The sequence below is a fragment of the Rhipicephalus microplus genome, chromosome 4 (genome assembly GCF_043290135.1).
Source record: "Rhipicephalus microplus isolate Deutch F79 chromosome 4, USDA_Rmic, whole genome shotgun sequence".
In the NCBI taxonomy this organism is placed as follows: domain Eukaryota; kingdom Metazoa; phylum Arthropoda; class Arachnida; order Ixodida; family Ixodidae; genus Rhipicephalus; species Rhipicephalus microplus.
The window spans coordinates 204,867,578-204,873,223 of record NC_134703.1 but is presented as its reverse complement, the minus strand read 5'-3'; the positions used below and the strand labels follow the sequence as shown (position 1 = coordinate 204,873,223).

Here is a 5,646-nt window from a genome sequence, read left to right as displayed (position 1 = left end):
TAGGTTCGGCGTGCGCATGCGCGCGTGCGAAACTCCATGGTTGAGGAGCAACTTGAACACTGAAATAGAAACGTTGCTCCTTTGGTCCTCGCCTTGAGAGGGCGCGACAGGTAAGGCACCCGAAAGGACGAAACTCGCTGCGCCGAGGGAGAAATGGAGGCCGTATCTCCATTCTCGCTCTTCTTTTTTAGAGAGTAGACGGCAATTTCTTGTTTGAGTAATATTGTCAGGGTGCAGGTATTTTTCCTATTTTGTAGAACTTCATTCATAGGCTGTGTTGTATTGCACGGCAGCTCTTAGAAGAGGGATCAGTTCTCGAAGCGGACCATGTTTAGCATGTAGATCAGAACAGCATTGAGAAGAAGTACATTCACAGACGTAATTTATAAGCAAAAAATTATATTTGTGAGCTCAAGTCTCTGACATCAAGGGCGTTGGCAGAAGTGTGTGTTTTTTTTTAAAGGCCACCATTTTGAATAGAGTTGGGTGTGGGCAGGCAGAGGTGATAGCTGAAAAACGGCCGCCGAAAACAAAAAAATAGGCGTGTTGTCTAAAGTTCTGGTCTTTCCTGATGGTACACCGGTTTGTAGAAACACATCTTAGGGGCATGCAACAACCACCTAGCAATCTGGACTATGCATGGGAAAATTGGAACAGAACAGAAAGCAGCCGAAAGCGAGTTCTTATTGGGGTATTCATAAAAGTACAGTGGCAAAGGGTCAAGCAGGAGTGCATGGAACATTCATGGCTAAAAGGGAAATTGTCAGGGCAGAGGACGCTCCTGTGTCTTGTATACCTGTAGAGAAGGGCAAAAACCGATGAGTAAAACCAAGAATTGAAGCAGTGCATAGAAAACGTTATTGAATAATTAGCAGAAGAGTGTGATGTAATTATATTAGGGGATATGAATGCATGAATTGAAAATATGGATGGATACACTGACTCAACAGGCAGAATGGTAATGTATATGTGGGAAAAGCATGATTTAATCATTTGCAACAGTACCGAAGAGTGTGAAGGGCAGATAACATATGAGGTGGGAAGGCTGCAGTCGACAATAGATTAGCAGTGATATCCCATAAGAGTGATGGATGTAGATGAATATAGGTGCAGACGCAAAGGTAGGGATCAAAAACGAATGAAGTTGAATTTTTGAAAAGAAATGGAGTTAGGAAGGGGGCAATATGAGCAAGAACATGGTAATATTTATGCAGAAATGCAAATAGAAATAGCAGCTAAAGATACTGACAGAATAATCACTGAGGATACTAAAACAGAGTGGACGTACACAAATCTAACTCGGTTATTAGAGTTGAAGCTTGTGAAGGTACGAGTCTTAATTATTAAGATGATGTCGGTGTTCTTCCAAGACTCTGGTACCTTTCCCACAAGAGATGCTTCGTATATAAAGTGGCCGGTTTTTCTGACAATTTTTCCAACATCTTTCAGGAGGTCTGTTGTTATCTTATCCTCACCAGCAGGTATGCCTCTTTGCATTCCTTCTAGGGATTTTCTTACTTCCGATGTCATTACTTGTAGGATGCTGATCGAATTCCTCTGTACTATTATTGTTTCTCACGATTGTGTCCTGGCTGTTATGGCTTCTGTACAGCTCCCTGTAGAACTCCTCTGCCACCTCAACAATCCTATTCGTATTGCTGATGACATTGCTTTCCTTGTTCCTTGATGCATAAATCCAATTTTTGTCTAAGCACAAATTTGCCTTCGCAGCGTTTAGACGTTTCCCGCTGTTTCCACATTTTACCCACCTCAAAAACCTTATTCATATTGCTAATGACATTGTTGTCCTTGTTCCTTAATGCATAAATCCAATTTTCGCCTCAGCACAAGTTTGCCTTCGAAGCTTTTAGAATTTTCCCGCTTTTTACAGCCTACTCAACGGTCTTTACGTTATACCTCCTCACGTCAGCTACTTTGCGCCTATTGATTAACTTCGAAAGCTCCATCCTGTTGCGAAAAACGGCACCGCCGTGTGATGTCCGTACGTGTTTTTTTTTGGCACTGGTACGCGTTGGAAACACTAGTACACGCTGGTATTTACTAGTACTTCACTGACTGTACTGGGAAATAGCTGGGTTGCATTGGTAGGGGCGCTGGCTTAACGGCTGTGATGCTGTTGCACACTGGCAAGCGCTGAAAGCGCTGCCATTTTCACTCGCAAGTGCTGGTGATTACTGGAACACGAACTCTTACTACCAGCGCAGCGTGCACATGTAGCGTGTGCTGTGTTATGTTTCGGTGTCGTTGATTATAAAATGCTTGATTCGGCGCCCCAGATTGATGCTGCCCTAACATATCCCGAGCATATGTTCTTTTTGCGGTGCACGTTGTATCGCAACAATTAATGCATGTTTTCGTGCAAAACGTATGCTTGGTATACGCGGGGGCATAGCCTCCGCGTATCCAGGCCATACGTTTATAGCCATATATAGCCACACCGGCCATACGTTATAGCCTTACGTTTATACCGGCTACTTGCACATCAGTCGTGCATTGCTGTAACGATTCCTTGTTGCAGTATTTATAAGCCTGGAACTGGACGCCACTCCTAACAGAAGCAGGAAATTGTTTATGCCGCCGATTTTACGAAACGTAAATGAGCTCTGTCGATTGCTTCGCAAGGTTTCTGCGTGGAGGCGAGAGAAACAGCTGTCGTGTGATTCCGCCACACAGTGTAAATGAATATCTGGCCATGCTTTTCCTTCTACTCACTTCAGGTAAGAGCTAAAAATGTTCCGAAGCTCAAATGCAGAAACTTCAACCATCCCAACTCCTCGCGACGAGAGCTTGGTCTTACAGAGTGCCCGGCCCAGAGAGCATTAGGCCTATCATACCAGCCATGTTGGTGTATGTGTTACTGGCGCTTTTTGCTTTGAGTATACACAATTTTAACTTGTGAGAATAACTGTAAAGTATAGTTTACACGTCCATCAACCTCAATCAGCTATTTTGCCTTGTATTGATGTCCGCTCAAGGAGCGCTGACGATCGATGCGTCACCCTTTCAGCTACGCATGCTGTCACCGAAAGCTGCCGGCTGCACTTAGCCGGTGCTTCTCTGACTGATATTTAAGAACACGCAATTTCCAGTTGGTAATTTGGTACGCCTTCGTGAACTGACTCCCTGGCATACCTTTTCAGCGCATTGCACTAGTATTTCTATAAGCGCTTTTTTAGTTTTTGGTATCGATAAAACAGCAAATCTGTACACTGGTACGCCTGCTGTATTCGCAAGGTTCATAGACTGTCGCGCCACCTAGCGGAATCCAGGAGCGTCCTCTCAAGGATGATCAGTAGGCAGACGCTTCTAATGCTACCTTGTTCGGTGGTGCTAGGTGAAGTGTTAACGTGTTTGCAAGAAACAAACAGAAAACACTTTAGTATCGTGCACTTTGTTGCGATATACCGGACCGTTTGGGACATGATAAATCTGATTCGTTCTTGCGAGACGCTGAGTTTTCTTTAAAATACGTGGCAACTTGCGCTTTCCAATATAGCCCACAGAGCACACATATAAGCTTCGCGAGATTTTCTGCAGCCACTTTGGATAATAAATTGTTACCGTCTCACCATTCCAGTTAAAACTCGCCTTGTTTTACGTGGGTATAGCATTCGTCAGTGCTATTGTAGCGCATGAATCCCATAACATTCATTGTTCGCGGAAAGTAGCGCAGGCTCGCGATTTGCGTTTCTAAACCTTGGCCTACGCTGCGCCACTTGTTTTTTTACCTTCGTTGATAGATGGCAGCACACTGCAAGCGATTCCTTTCTTGTTGGGTGTCAGAGGAAAATGATCTCTGCACCCTCAGATAAACGTGGTGAGTGACGCATGTGGGCGTTGTGCGTGGTGAATGACGTGTTGTTGGTGCTATCGAAGTCATTTGGTGGAGAGAATTTCTCAGATTGCTTTTATCAGTGATGTTCAAAAAAACCGCCTTGGAGTCGAGGATTTTTCACTGAATGTTGATTGTTGGCAACGCGCTGAGAGTGACCACGACTATGAACGATCAGCTGCTATAGCTCGCAAACAGGAAGATGCACTTCACGTCCCGTCGTGCGTTGATGTTGTTAGACGCTTGCAAATCACTCTGATTGTATTTATTGTATAATAATCTTCAGCGAGGTCAAAATAAGGCATACTTTTTCTTGTGCATTGAAGGTATTCTGATTACGCCGCATGCTGCCAACACGCTGGAGCTCGACCAGCGAAGCGAAATGTAAACAGAAATGAGATACGCAGTTACGAATACAGTCCACGCTAACTTCTCCTGCACTTAACCGGTGTTGTCCGAACGACGTTGTGGTTCGACAAATTTCCGCGATTTTGGCGTTTCAAAAAGCGTACGTGTGTCGATATCCTTGTTTCCATCACTCTAAGAAAACCTGCAACATCCGACTGAGTGGAAATGCGCTCTGTTAGAGTCTGATCATGACTGTGACACAAGTGCTACTTAATGAGAAGTTAAATGATTGTGTTCCGTTGAAGAAGCAGCTGCATGATGCGTACAGCGCAAGTAATGACGGTGACGCAATATGTTTCCAGACCATCGCTATGTTAAACATTCGGTCTTCTGCAGCCGCGATGGCGCGCTACTCGCTAGAGGCCTACTACTGTGGCAAATCTGCCAGACAGGCTCGGAACTAATGATCTCTGAGTGGCGTTCAGTTGATACGTAAATTCTAGGTCGTGCAGTTTTCTGTACCACGCAGAGGATTACGCAAAGCATTGATACACGGTAGATCAGCTGACACCACCACTCTTTGCACTGCGGCAAGAAATGAGGTAACGAACATTCAGCAGTTCCTATCGGTTGGGAAAGTACTTTGGTAAGATATATAATTATTCGACGATCAAGAGTTCATTCGGTTAACGCGGCACGGGAAGTATGCCTGTTCGTCCAATCTCTTCTTGTGAGAGTTCATGGGTTATCATCGTTCAACTGCCATCTTGAATTGCACGACGCGCCACCTATAGGCCATGGGCATTGCGAATACTGCTAGTGGAAGCCAGAGAAACAGCTGTCCCTTGATATCGCCGCTTCGGAAATGCAAGTCTGGCAATGAGTGACTTTCTGCTTACTTCAGGTACAGTTAAGGTAACAGTTAGAAATGTTTGGCCCCGGCTTCACGCACACAGAACCCCTGGACTGACCAATCTAGGAGAAATTGGCAGTTGCCTTTTCCTATGTCTCTCTCTCCCTACATCTTCGTCTTTCTCACTTTTTTTATCTTTCCTGCCTACATCTCCCTTTTGTTTACTTCCAGTTTTCCTAGCGGCAAGGGTTAACCGTGTGCAAATAGCATACCTTGGTCTTGGCGCATTGGGTTCTGGCAGTGATGTACGGCTGACGTCTGCAAGTTTTCAGCATCTGCAAACTTGCAACGTCCCGTTGTTGGGCTCCGTGGTGGGTGGCCGCGAACGCTGCTGAATAAAAATAAAGACCGGCATGCATTGAGCAATTCCCCTACTTGATGATCATACTGGCTTAAAGTGGGTACGCACCGACGACATAAATTTTTTCAACCAGCCAATAGAAACATTTCCTCACTTCCACGTCGTTCGCTGTGAGAAAACTGGAAAGCAGGCCATGACCGTATCTCTTTTCGTAGTTGCCAGGTGTCTTAC

General features: G+C 45.0%; 1 long non-coding RNA gene across 1 annotated transcript; it reads right to left on the bottom strand.

Moving 5' to 3' along the window:
* Window positions 1-382: 382 nt before the first annotated feature.
* LOC142814096 (uncharacterized) lies at window positions 383-5,439 on the bottom strand. The gene is made up of 2 exons (XR_012894807.1): window positions 5,327-5,439; window positions 383-796 (listed from the first exon to the last, which is right to left on the bottom strand). It is a non-coding gene; the product is annotated as an uncharacterized LOC142814096 (long non-coding RNA).
* Window positions 5,440-5,646: the final 207 nt, after the last annotated feature.